Source organism: Bos javanicus, chromosome 16, assembly GCF_032452875.1.
Source record: "Bos javanicus breed banteng chromosome 16, ARS-OSU_banteng_1.0, whole genome shotgun sequence".
NCBI lineage: Eukaryota > Metazoa > Chordata > Mammalia > Artiodactyla > Bovidae > Bos > Bos javanicus.
The window spans coordinates 757,697-772,490 of record NC_083883.1 but is presented as its reverse complement, the minus strand read 5'-3'; positions in this window follow the sequence as shown (position 1 = coordinate 772,490).

The window sequence follows — 14,794 nt, the reverse complement described above, 5'->3', positions numbered from 1 at the left end:
GCCCCAGCTGATCCAGGGTATTCGAAGGAGAGATGGCCTAGGCGACTATTTATATGCTCATCAGAGACATCAAGAATAATAGTATGAGGAGAGCTCAGTAGGAAAATTCGGTGGAGAAAAGAGACTGAGTAGCTTGGTTTACGCGGGAGACCAATAAAACTTCAAGACAAGAAGTTTGCACCACTTATGTAGGCCGCAGGCGCCCTCTCGAATACCGGAATGTGCCTCACCCTAGACACCTTCTCAAGTGGGTCTTAGCAGCCCAGGCATAATTAGTAAGCGTGGTGGGTTCCGTGCTCCAGATGGAGACTCGGCTGGAAGGTACAGGGAAGAATGACAAGGAACTTTATAAATTGGAGCTGTAAGTTTACTCTTTGACAGAGAGAGCGAGATGGTGGTGGGGGACAGCCCCCAGTGAAATCAGAGGTGAGAGCACAAAGCAATAAAGTAGGTAGACCCTGTTTTTTTTCGGGAGGACATGCTCGAGAATATCCGGGTGGACTCCTGAGGCTCGATCCCGCATTTGCGTATGCCAAGCCTCCTTGCTCATGACCTTTGTCCAGAGTGGAATGCCTCACCGGCTCCCGGCACATGATCAGTGCATGCTCAGTCACGATATCAGTGCATGATCAGCCACGTGATCACTGACTGCACAGTCACGTGATCAGGGCCTCTCAGTCACGTGATCACCGTATGATAAACACGTGATCAGTGAACGATCAGCCACCTGATCACTGCATGCGCGGTCAGGTGGTAAGTTCCTGATCAGCCACGTGATCAGTGCGTGCACAGAACCATGATCAGCGCCTGTCAGTCACTGATCACTGCCTGATAAACACGTGATCAGTGCATGATGAGCCACGTGATCAGTGCCTGATCAGCCACGTCATCAGTGCATGAGCAGTCACGTGATCAGTGCATGAGAGCCACGTGATCAGTGCCTGCTCGGTCACGAGATCTGTACTTGAGCAGCCACGTGATCAGTGCCTGCAGAGTCACGTGATCAGGGCCTGCTGAGCTGCGTGATTCCTGCCGGCTCATCTGCATGACAATTGCCAGCTGAGCTGGGTGATTCCTGTCGGCTCATCTGCTTGACAATTGCCAGCTGAGCTGCGTGATTCCTGCCTGGTCACCTGCTTGATTATTGGCAGGTGAGCAGCATGATTCGTCACTGCTGGGCTCCACGCTTATTGCCTACTGATTGCCTGGTTAGGGTCTGCACAGCTCTTTGAGTATTGCCTCCGGAGGTCCCTGTTCGGGCGCCACCTGCCGGGGACCAGCCCCAGCTGATCCAGGGTATTCGAAGGAGAGATGGCCTAGGCGACTATTTATATGCTCATCAGAGACATCAAGAATAATAGTATGAGGAGAGCTCAGTAGGAAAATTCGGTGGAGAAAAGAGACTGAGTAGCTTGGTTTACGCGGGAGACCAATAAAACTTCAAGACAAGAAGTTTGCACCACTTACGTAGGCCGCAGGCGCACTCTCGAATAGCGGAAGGTGCCTCACCCTAGACACCATCTCGAGTGGGTCTTAGCAGCCCAGGCATAATTAGTAAGCGTGGTGGGTTCCGTGCTCCAGATGGAGACTCGGCTGGAAGGTACAGGGAAGAATGACAAGGAACTTTATGAATTGGAGCTGTAAGTTAACTCTTTGACAGAGAGAGCGAGATGGTGGTGGGGGACAGCCCCCAGGGAAATCAGGGGTGAGAGCACAAAGCAATAAAGTAGGCACACTCTGGTTTTCTTCAGGGGGAGATGCTCGAGAATATCCGGGTGGACTCCTGAGGCTCGATCCCGCATTTGCGTATGCCAAGCCTCCTTCCTCATGACCTTTGTCCAGAGTGGAATGCCTCACCGGCTCCCGGCACATTATCAGTGCATGATCAGTCACGATATCAGTGCATGATCAGCCACGTGATCACTGACTGCACAGTCACGTGATCAGCGCCTCTCAGTCACGTGATCACCGTATGATAAACACGTGATCAGTGAACGCTCAGCCACGTGATCACTGCATGCGCAGTCAGGTGGTCAGTTCCTGATCAGCCACGTGATCAGTGCGGGCACAGTCCCATGATCAGCGCCCGTCAGTCACTGATCACTGCCTGATAAGCACGTGATCAGTGCATGATGAGCCACGTGATCAGTGCGTGCTCGGTCACGAGATCTGTACTTTATCAGCCACGTGATCAGTGCCTGCAGAGTCACATGATCAGGGCCTGCTGAGCTGCGTGATTCCTGCCGGCTCATCTGCATGACAATTGCCAGCTGAGCTGGGTGATTCCTGTCGGCTCATCTGCTTGACAATTGCCAGCTGAGCTGCGTGATTCCTGCCTGGTCACCTGCTTGATTATTGGCAGGTGAGCAGCATGATTCGTCACTGCTGAGCTCCACGCTTATTGCCTGCTGATTGCGTGGTTCGGGTCTGCTCAGCTCTTTGAGTATTGCCTCCGGAGGTCCCTGTTCGGGCGCCACCTGTCGGGGACCAGCCCCAGCTGATCCAGGGTATTCGAAGGAGAGATGGCCTAGGCGACTATTTATATGCTCATCAGAGACATCAAGAATAATAGTATGAGGATAGCTCAGTAGGAAAATTCGGTGGAGAAAAGAGACTGAGTAGCTTGGTTTACGCGGGAGACCAATAAAACTTCAAGACAAGAAGTTTGCACCACTTATGTAGGCCGCAGGCGCCCTCTCGAATACCGGAAGGTGCCTCACCGTAGACACCTTCTCGAGTGGGTCTTAGCAGCCCAGGCATAATTAGTAAGCGTGGTGGGTTCCGTGCTCCAGATGGAGACTCGGCTGGAAGGTACAGGGAAGAATGACAAGGAACTTTATGAATTGGAGCTGTAAGTTTACTCTTTGACAGAGAGAGCGAGATGGTGGTGGGGGACAGCCCCCAGTGAAATCAGAGGTGAGAGCACAAAGCAATAAAGTAGGCAGACCCTGTTTTTTTTCGGGAGGACATGCTCGAGAATATCCGGGTGGACTCCTGAGGCTCGATCCCGCATTTGCGTATGCCAAGCCTCCTTGCTCATGACCTTTGTCCAGAGTGGAATGCCTCACCGGCTCCCGGCACATGATCAGTGCATGCTCAGTCACGATATCAGTGCATGATCAGCCACGTGATCACTGACTGCACAGTCACGTGATCAGGGCCTCTCAGTCACGTGATCACCGTATGATAAACACGTGATCAGTGAACGATCAGCCACCTGATCACTGCATGCGCGGTCAGGTGGTAAGTTCCTGATCAGCCACGTGATCAGTGCGTGCACAGAACCATGATCAGCGCCTGTCAGTCACTGATCACTGCCTGATAAACACGTGATCAGTGCATGATGAGCCACGTGATCAGTGCCCGATCAGCCACGTCATCAGTGCATGAGCAGTCACGTGATCAGTGCATGAGAGCCACGTGATCAGTGCGTGCTCGGTCACGAGATCTGTACTTGAGCAGCCACGTGATCAGTGCCTGCAGAGTCACGTGATCAGGGCCTGCTGAGCTGCGTGATTCCTGCTGGCTCATCTGCATGACAATTGCCAGCTGAGCTGCGTGATTCCTGCCTGGTCACCTGCTTGATTATTGGCAGGTGAGCAGCATGATTCGTCACTGCTGGGCTCCACGCTTATTGCCTACTGATTGCCTGGTTAGGGTCTGCACAGCTCTTTGAGTATTGCCTCCGGAGGTCCCTGTTCGGGCGCCACCTGCCGGGGACCAGCCCCAGCTGATCCAGGGTATTCGAAGGAGAGATGGCCTAGGCGACTATTTATATGCTCATCAGAGACATCAAGAATAATAGTATGAGGAGAGCTCAGTAGGAAAATTCGGTGGAGAAAAGAGACTGAGTAGCTTGGTTTACGCGGGAGACCAATAAAACTTCAAGACAAGAAGTTTGCACCACTTACGTAGGCCGCAGGCGCACTCTCGAATAGCGGAAGGTGCCTCACCCTAGACACCATCTCGAGTGGGTCTTAGCAGCCCAGGCATAATTAGTAAGCGTGGTGGGTTCCGTGCTCCAGATGGAGACTCGGCTGGAAGGTACAGGGAAGAATGACAAGGAACTTTATGAATTGGAGCTGTAAGTTAACTCTTTGACAGAGAGAGCGAGATGGTGGTGGGGGACAGCCCCCAGGGAAATCAGGGGTGAGAGCACAAAGCAATAAAGTAGGCACACTCTGGTTTTCTTCAGGGGGAGATGCTCGAGAATATCCGGGTGGACTCCTGAGGCTCGATCCCGCATTTGCGTATGCCAAGCCTCCTTCCTCATGACCTTTGTCCAGAGTGGAATGCCTCACCGGCTCCCGGCACATTATCAGTGCATGATCAGTCACGATATCAGTGCATGATCAGCCACGTGATCACTGACTGCACAGTCACGTGATCAGCGCCTCTCAGTCACGTGATCACCGTATGATAAACACGTGATCAGTGAACGCTCAGCCACGTGATCACTGCATGCGCAGTCAGGTGGTCAGTTCCTGATCAGCCACGTGATCAGTGCGGGCACAGTCCCATGATCAGCGCCCGTCAGTCACTGATCACTGCCTGATAAGCACGTGATCAGTGCATGATGAGCCACGTGATCAGTGCGTGCTCGGTCACGAGATCTGTACTTTATCAGCCACGTGATCAGTGCCTGCAGAGTCACATGATCAGGGCCTGCTGAGCTGCGTGATTCCTGCCGGCTCATCTGCATGACAATTGCCAGCTGAGCTGGGTGATTCCTGTCGGCTCATCTGCTTGACAATTGCCAGCTGAGCTGCGTGATTCCTGCCTGGTCACCTGCTTGATTATTGGCAGGTGAGCAGCATGATTCGTCACTGCTGAGCTCCACGCTTATTGCCTGCTGATTGCATGGTTCGGGTCTGCTCAGCTCTTTGAGTATTGCCTCCGGAGGTCCCTGTTCGGGCGCCACCTGTCGGGGACCAGCCCCAGCTGATCCAGGGTATTCGAAGGAGAGATGGCCTAGGCGACTATTTATATGCTCATCAGAGACATCAAGAATAATAGTATGAGGATAGCTCAGTAGGAAAATTCGGTGGAGAAAAGAGACTGAGTAGCTTGGTTTACGCGGGAGACCAATAAAACTTCAAGACAAGAAGTTTGCACCACTTATGTAGGCCGCAGGCGCCCTCTCGAATACCGGAAGGTGCCTCACCCTAGACACCTTCTCGAGTGGGTCTTAGCAGCCCAGGCATAATTAGTAAGCGTGGTGGGTTCCGTGCTCCAGATGGAGACTCGGCTGGAAGGTACAGGGAAGAATGACAAGGAACTTTATGAATTGGAGCTGTAAGTTTACTCTTTGACAGAGAGAGCGAGATGGTGGTGGGGGACAGCCCCCAGTGAAATCAGAGGTGAGAGCACAAAGCAATAAAGTAGGCAGACCCTGTTTTTTTTCGGGAGGACATGCTCGAGAATATCCGGGTGGACTCCTGAGGCTCGATCCCGCATTTGCGTATGCCAAGCCTCCTTGCTCATGACCTTTGTCCAGAGTGGAATGCCTCACCGGCTCCCGGCACATGATCAGTGCATGCTCAGTCACGATATCAGTGCATGATCAGCCACGTGATCACTGACTGCACAGTCACGTGATCAGGGCCTCTCAGTCACGTGATCACCGTATGATAAACACGTGATCAGTGAACGATCAGCCACCTGATCACTGCATGCGCGGTCAGGTGGTAAGTTCCTGATCAGCCACGTGATCAGTGCGTGCACAGAACCATGATCAGCGCCTGTCAGTCACTGATCACTGCCTGATAAACACGTGATCAGTGCATGATGAGCCACGTGATCAGTGCCCGATCAGCCATGTCATCAGTGCATGAGCAGTCACGTGATCAGTGCATGAGAGCCACGTGATCAGTGCGTGCTCGGTCACGAGATCTGTACTTGAGCAGCCACGTGATCAGTGCCTGCAGAGTCACGTGATCAGGGCCTGCTGAGCTGCGTGATTCCTGCCGGCTCATCTGCATGACAATTGCCAGCTGAGCTGGGTGATTCCTGTCGGCTCATCTGCTTGACAATTGCCAGCTGAGCTGCGTGATTCCTGCCTGGTCACCTGCTTGATTATTGGCAGGTGAGCAGCATGATTCGTCACTGCTGAGCTCCACGCTTATTGCCTGCTGATTGCGTGGTTCGGGTCTGCTCAGCTCTTTGAGTATTGCCTCCGGAGGTCCCTGTTCCGGCGCCACCTGCCGGGGACCAGCCCCAGCTGATCCAGGGTATTCGAAGGAGAGATGGCCTAGGCGACTATTTATATGCTCATCAGAGACATCAAGAATAATAGTATGAGGAGAGCTCAGTAGGAAAATTCGGTGGAGAAAAGAGACTGAGTAGCTTGGTTTACGCGGGAGACCAATAAAACTTCAAGACAAGAAGTTTGCACCACTTACGTAGGCCGCAGGCGCACTCTCGAATAGCGGAAGGTGCCTCACCCTAGACACCATCTCGAGTGGGTCTTAGCAGCCCAGGCATAATTAGTAAGCGTGGTGGGTTCCGTGCTCCAGATGGAGACTCGGCTGGAAGGTACAGGGAAGAATGACAAGGAACTTTATGAATTGGAGCTGTAAGTTAACTCTTTGACAGAGAGAGCGAGATGGTGGTGGGGGACAGCTCCCAGGGAAATCAGGGGTGAGAGCACAAAGCAATAAAGTAGGCACACTCTGGTTTTCTTCAGGGGGAGATGCTCGAGAATATCCGGGTGGACTCCTGAGGCTCGATCCCGCATTTGCGTATGCCAAGCCTCCTTCCTCATGACCTTTGTCCAGAGTGGAATGCCTCACTGGCTCCCGGCACATTATCAGTGCATGATCAGTCACGATATCAGTGCATGATCAGCCACGTGATCACTGACTGCACAGTCACGTGATCAGCGCCTCTCAGTCACGTGATCACCGTATGATAAACACGTGATCAGTGAACGCTCAGCCACGTGATCACTGCATGCGCAGTCAGGTGGTCAGTTCCTGATCAGCCACGTGATCAGTGCGGGCACAGTCCCATGATCAGCGCCCGTCAGTCACTGATCACTGCCTGATAAGCACGTGATCAGTGCATGATGAGCCACGTGATCAGTGCGTGCTCGGTCACGAGATCTGTACTTTATCAGCCACGTGATCAGTGCCTGCAGAGTCACATGATCAGGGCCTGCTGAGCTGCGTGATTCCTGCCGGCTCATCTGCATGACAATTGCCAGCTGAGCTGGGTGATTCCTGTCGGCTCATCTGCTTGACAATTGCCAGCTGAGCTGCATGATTCCTGCCTGGTCACCTGCTTGATTATTGGCAGGTGAGCAGCATGATTCGTCACTGCTGGGCTCCACGCTTATTGCCTACTGATTGCCTGGTTAGGGTCTGCACAGCTCTTTGAGTATTGCCTCCGGAGGTCCCTGTTCGGGCGCCACCTGCCGGGGACCAGCCCCAGCTGATCCAGGGTATTCGAAGGAGAGATGGCCTAGGCGACTATTTATATGCTCATCAGAGACATCAAGAATAATAGTATGAGGAGAGCTCAGTAGGAAAATTCGGTGAAGAAAAGAGACTGAGTAGCTTGGTTTACGCGGGAGACCAATAAAACTTCAAGACAAGAAGTTTGCACCACTTATGTAGGCCGCAGGCGCCCTCTCGAATACCGGAAGGTGCCTCACCCTAGACACCTTCTCGAGTGGGTCTTAGCAGCCCAGGCATAATTAGTAAGCGTGGTGGGTTCCGTGCTCCAGATGGAGACTCGGCTGGAAGGTACAGGGAAGAATGACAAGGAACTTTATGAATTGGAGCTGTAAGTTTACTCTTTGACAGAGAGAGCGAGATGGTGGTGGGGGACAGCCCCCAGTGAAATCAGAGGTGAGAGCACAAAGCAATAAAGTAGGCAGACCCTGTTTTTTTTCGGGAGGACATGCTCGAGAATATCCGGGTGGACTCCTGAGGCTCGATCCCGCATTTGCGTATGCCAAGCCTCCTTGCTCATGACCTTTGTCCAGAGTGGAATGCCTCACCGGCTCCCGGCACATGATCAGTGCATGCTCAGTCACGATATCAGTGCATGATCAGCCACGTGATCACTGACTGCACAGTCACGTGATCAGGGCCTCTCAGTCACGTGATCACCGTATGATAAACACGTGATCAGTGAACGATCAGCCACCTGATCACTGCATGCGCGGTCAGGTGGTAAGTTCCTGATCAGCCACGTGATCAGTGCGTGCACAGAACCATGATCAGCGCCTGTCAGTCACTGATCACTGCCTGATAAACACGTGATCAGTGCATGATGAGCCACGTGATCAGTGCCCGATCAGCTACGTCATCAGTGCATGAGCAGTCACGTGATCAGTGCATGAGAGCCACGTGATCAGTGCGTGCTCGGTCACGAGATCTGTACTTGAGCAGCCACGTGATCAGTGCCTGCAGAGTCACGTGATCAGGGCCTGCTGAGCTGCGTGATTCCTGCCGGCTCATCTGCATGACAATTGCCAGCTGAGCTGGGTGATTCCTGTCGGCTCATCTGCTTGACAATTGCCAGCTGAGCTGCGTGATTCCTGCCTGGTCACCTGCTTGATTATTGGCAGGTGAGCAGCATGATTCGTCACTGCTGGGCTCCACGCTTATTGCCTACTGATTGCCTGGTTAGGGTCTGCACAGCTCTTTGAGTATTGCCTTTGGAGGTCCCTGTTCGGGCGCCACCTGCCGGGGACCAGCCCCAGCTGATCCAGGGTATTCGAAGGAGAGATGGCCTAGGCGACTATTTATATGCTCATCAGAGACATCAAGAATAATAGTATGAGGAGAGCTCAGTAGGAAAATTCGGTGGAGAAAAGAGACTGAGTAGCTTGGTTTACGCGGGAGACCAATAAAACTTCAAGACAAGAAGTTTGCACCACTTACGTAGGCCGCAGGCGCACTCTCGAATAGCGGAAGGTGCCTCACCCTAGACACCATCTCGAGTGGGTCTTAGCAGCCCAGGCATAATTAGTAAGCGTGGTGGGTTCCGTGCTCCAGATGGAGACTCGGCTGGAAGGTTCAGGGAAGAATGACAAGGAACTTTATGAATTGGAGCTGTAAGTTAACTCTTTGACAGAGAGAGCGAGATGGTGGTGGGGGACAGCCCCCAGGGAAATCAGGGGTGAGAGCACAAAGCAATAAAGTAGGCACACTCTGGTTTTCTTCAGGGGGAGATGCTCGAGAATATCCGGGTGGACTCCTGAGGCTCGATCCCGCATTTGCGTATGCCAAGCCTCCTTCCTCATGACCTTTGTCCAGAGTGGAATGCCTCACCGGCTCCCGGCACATTATCAGTGCATGATAAGTCACGATATCAGTGCATGATCAGCCACGTGATCACTGACTGCACAGTCACGTGATCAGCGCCTCTCAGTCACGTGATCACCGTATGATAAACACGTGATCAGTGAACGCTCAGCCACGTGATCACTGCATGTGCAGTCAGGTGGTCAGTTCCTGATCAGCCACGTGATCAGTGCGGGCACAGTCCCATGATCAGCGCCCGTCAGTCACTGATCACTGCCTGATAAGCACGTGATCAGTGCATGATGAGCCACGTGATCAGTGCGTGCTCGGTCACGAGATCTGTACTTTATCAGCCACGTGATCAGTGCCTGCAGAGTCACATGATCAGGGCCTGCTGAGCTGCGTGATTCCTGCCGGCTCATCTGCATGACAATTGCCAGCTGAGCTGGGTGATTCCTGTCGGCTCATCTGCTTGACAATTGCCAGCTGAGCTGCGTGATTCCTGCCTGGTCACCTGCTTGATTATTGGCAGGTGAGCAGCATGATTCGTCACTGCTGGGCTCCACGCTTATTGCCTACTGATTGCCTGGTTAGGGTCTGCACAGCTCTTTGAGTATTGCCTCCGGAGGTCCCTGTTCGGGCGCCACCTGCCGGGGACCAGCCCCAGCTGATCCAGGGTATTCGAAGGAGAGATGGCCTAGGCGACTATTTATATGCTCATCAGAGACATCAAGAATAATAGTATGAGGAGAGCTCAGTAGGAAAATTCGGTGGAGAAAAGAGACTGAGTAGCTTGGTTTACGCGGGAGACCAATAAAACTTCAAGACAAGAAGTTTGCACCACTTACGTAGGCCGCAGGCGCACTCTCGAATAGCGGAAGGTGCCTCACCCTAGACACCATCTCGAGTGGGTCTTAGCAGCCCAGGCATAATTAGTAAGCGTGGTGGGTTCCGTGCTCCAGATGGAGACTCGGCTGGAAGGTTCAGGGAAGAATGACAAGGAACTTTATGAATTGGAGCTGTAAGTTAACTCTTTGACAGAGAGAGCGAGATGGTGGTGGGGGACAGCCCCCAGGGAAATCAGGGGTGAGAGCACAAAGCAATAAAGTAGGCACACTCTGGTTTTCTTCAGGGGGAGATGCTCGAGAATATCCGGGTGGACTCCTGAGGCTCGATCCCGCATTTGCGTATGCCAAGCCTCCTTCCTCATGACCTTTGTCCAGAGTGGAATGCCTCACCGGCTCCCGGCACATTATCAGTGCATGATCAGTCACGATATCAGTGCATGATCAGCCACGTGATCACTGACTGCACAGTCACGTGATCAGCGCCTCTCAGTCACGTGATCACCGTATGATAAACACGTGATCAGTGAACGCTCAGCCACGTGATCACTGCATGTGCAGTCAGGTGGTCAGTTCCTGATCAGCCACGTGATCAGTGCGGGCACAGTCCCATGATCAGCGCCCGTCAGTCACTGATCACTGCCTGATAAGCACGTGATCAGTGCATGATGAGCCACGTGATCAGTGCGTGCTCGGTCACGAGATCTGTACTTTATCAGCCACGTGATCAGTGCCTGCAGAGTCACATGATCAGGGCCTGCTGAGCTGCGTGATTCCTGCCGGCTCATCTGCATGACAATTGCCAGCTGAGCTGGGTGATTCCTGTCGGCTCATCTGCTTGACAATTGCCAGCTGAGCTGCGTGATTCCTGCCTGGTCACCTGCTTGATTATTGGCAGGTGAGCAGCATGATTCGTCACTGCTGAGCTCCACGCTTATTGCCTGCTGATTGCGTGGTTCGGGTCTGCTCAGCTCTTTGAGTATTGCCTCCGGAGGTCCCTGTTCGGGCGCCACCTGTCGGGGACCAGCCCCAGCTGATCCAGGGTATTCGAAGGAGAGATGGCCTAGGCGACTATTTATATGCTCATCAGAGACATCAAGAATAATAGTATGAGGAGAGCTCAGTAGGAAAATTCGGTGGAGAAAAGAGACTGAGTAGCTTGGTTTACGCGGGAGACCAATAAAACTTCAAGACAAGAAGTTTGCACCACTTATGTAGGCCGCAGGCGCCCTCTCGAATACCGGAAGGTGCCTCACCCTAGACACCTTCTCGAGTGGGTCTTAGCAGCCCAGGCATAATTAGTAAGCGTGGTGGGTTCCGTGCTCCAGATGGAGACTCGGCTGGAAGGTACAGGGAAGAATGACAAGGAACTTTATGAATTGGAGCTGTAAGTTAACTCTTTGACAGAGAGAGCGAGATGGTGGTGGGGGACAGCCCCCAGTGAAATCAGAGGTGAGAGCACAAAGCAATAAAGTAGGCAGACCCTGTTTTTTTCGGGAGGACATGCTCGAGAATATCCGGGTGGACTCCTGAGGCTCGATCCCGCATTTGCGTATGCCAAGCCTCCTTGCTCATGACCTTTGTCCAGAGTGGAATGCCTCACCGGCTCCCGGCACATGATCAGTGCATGCTCAGTCACGATATCAGTGCATGATCAGCCACGTGATCACTGACTGCACAGTCACGTGATCAGGGCCTCTCAGTCACGTGATCACCGTATGATAAACACGTGATCAGTGAACGATCAGCCACCTGATCACTGCATGCGCAGTCAGGTGGTAAGTTCCTGATCAGCCACGTGATCAGTGCGTGCACAGAACCATGATCAGCGCCTGTCAGTCACTGATCACTGCCTGATAAACACGTGATCAGTGCATGATGAGCCACGTGATCAGTGCCCGATCAGCCACGTCATCAGTGCATGAGCAGTCACGTGATCAGTGCATGAGAGCCACGTGATCAGTGCGTGCTCGGTCACGAGATCTGTACTTGAGCAGCCACGTGATCAGTGCCTGCAGAGTCACGTGATCAGGGCCTGCTGAGCTGCGTGATTCCTGCCGGCTCATCTGCATGACAATTGCCAGCTGAGCTGGGTGATTCCTGTCGGCTCATCTGCTTGACAATTGCCAGCTGAGCTGCGTGATTCCTGCCTGGTCACCTGCTTGATTATTGGCAGGTGAGCAGCATGATTCGTCACTGCTGGGCTCCACGCTTATTGCCTACTGATTGCCTGGTTAGGGTCTGCACAGCTCTTTGAGTATTGCCTCCGGAGGTCCCTGTTCGGGCGCCACCTGCCGGGGACCAGCCCCAGCTGATCCAGGGTATTCGAAGGAGAGATGGCCTAGGCGACTATTTATATGCTCATCAGAGACATCAAGAATAATAGTATGAGGAGAGCTCAGTAGGAAAATTCGGTGGAGAAAAGAGACTGAGTAGCTTGGTTTACGCGGGAGACCAATAAAACTTCAAGACAAGAAGTTTGCACCACTTACGTAGGCCGCAGGCGCACTCTCGAATAGCGGAAGGTGCCTCACCCTAGACACCATCTCGAGTGGGTCTTAGCAGCCCAGGCATAATTAGTAAGCGTGGTGGGTTCCGTGCTCCAGATGGAGACTCGGCTGGAAGGTACAGGGAAGAATGACAAGGAACTTTATGAATTGGAGCTGTAAGTTAACTCTTTGACAGAGAGAGCGAGATGGTGGTGGGGGACAGCCCCCAGTGAAATCAGAGGTGAGAGCACAAAGCAATAAAGTAGGCAGACCCTGTTTTTTTTCGGGAGGACATGCTCGAGAATATCCGGGTGGACTCCTGAGGCTCGATCCCGCATTTGCGTATGCCAAGCCTCCTTGCTCATGACCTTTGTCCAGAGTGGAATGCCTCACCGGCTCCCGGCACATGATCAGTGCATGCTCAGTCACGATATCAGTGCATGATCAGCCACGTGATCACTGACTGCACAGTCACGTGATCAGGGCCTCTCAGTCACGTGATCACCGTATGATAAACACGTGATCAGTGAACGATCAGCCACCTGATCACTGCATGCGCAGTCAGGTGGTAAGTTCCTGATCAGCCACGTGATCAGTGCGTGCACAGAACCATGATCAGCGCCTGTCAGTCACTGATCACTGCCTGATAAACACGTGATCAGTGCATGATGAGCCACGTGATCAGTGCCCGATCAGCCACGTCATCAGTGCATGAGCAGTCACGTGATCAGTGCATGAGAGCCACGTGATCAGTGCGTGCTCGGTCACGAGATCTGTACTTGTGCAGCCACGTGATCAGTGCCTGCAGAGTCACGTGATCAGGGCCTGCTGAGCTGCGTGATTCCTGCCGGCTCATCTGCATGACAATTGCCAGCTGAGCTGGGTGATTCCTGTCGGCTCATCTGCTTGACAATTGCCAGCTGAGCTGCGTGATTCCTGCCTGGTCACCTGCTTGATTATTGGCAGGTGAGCAGCATGATTCGTCACTGCTGGGCTCCACGCTTATTGCCTACTGATTGCCTGGTTAGGGTCTGCACAGCTCTTTGAGTATTGCCTCCGGAGGTCCCTGTTCGGGCGCCACCTGCCGGGGACCAGCCCCAGCTGATCCAGGGTATTCGAAGGAGAGATGGCCTAGGCGACTATTTATATGCTCATCAGAGACATCAAGAATAATAGTATGAGGAGAGCTCAGTAGGAAAATTCGGTGGAGAAAAGAGACTGAGTAGCTTGGTTTACGCGGGAGACCAATAAAACTTCAAGACAAGAAGTTTGCACCACTTACGTAGGCCGCAGGCGCACTCTCGAATAGCGGAAGGTGCCTCACCCTAGACACCATCTCGAGTGGGTCTTAGCAGCCCAGGCATAATTAGTAAGCGTGGTGGGTTCCGTGCTCCAGATGGAGACTCGGCTGGAAGGTTCAGGGAAGAATGACAAGGAACTTTATGAATTGGAGCTGTAAGTTAACTCTTTGACAGAGAGAGCGAGATGGTGGTGGGGGACAGCTCCCAGGGAAATCAGGGGTGAGAGCACAAAGCAATAAAGTAGGCACACTCTGGTTTTCTTCAGGGGGAGATGCTCGAGAATATCCGGGTGGACTCCTGAGGCTCGATCCCGCATTTGCGTATGCCAAGCCTCCTTCCTCATGACCTTTGTCCAGAGTGGAATGCCTCACTGGCTCCCGGCACATTATCAGTGCATGATCAGTCACGATATCAGTGCATGATCAGCCACGTGATCACTGACTGCACAGTCACGTGATCAGCGCCTCTCAGTCACGTGATCACCGTATGATAAACACGTGATCAGTGAACGCTCAGCCACGTGATCACTGCATGCGCAGTCAGGTGGTCAGTTCCTGATCAGCCACGTGATCAGTGCGGGCACAGTCCCATGATCAGCGCCCGTCAGTCACTGATCACTGCCTGATAAGCACGTGATCAGTGCATGATGAGCCACGTGATCAGTGCGTGCTCGGTCACGAGATCTGTACTTTATCAGCCACGTGATCAGTGCCTGCAGAGTCACATGATCAGGGCCTGCTGAGCTGCGTGATTCCTGCCGGCTCATCTGCATGACAATTGCCAGCTGAGCTGGGTGATTCCTGTCGGCTCATCTGCTTGACAATTGCCAGCTGAGCTGCATGATTCCTGCCTGGTCACCTGCTTGATTATTGGCAGGTGAGCAGCATGATTCGTCACTGCTGGGC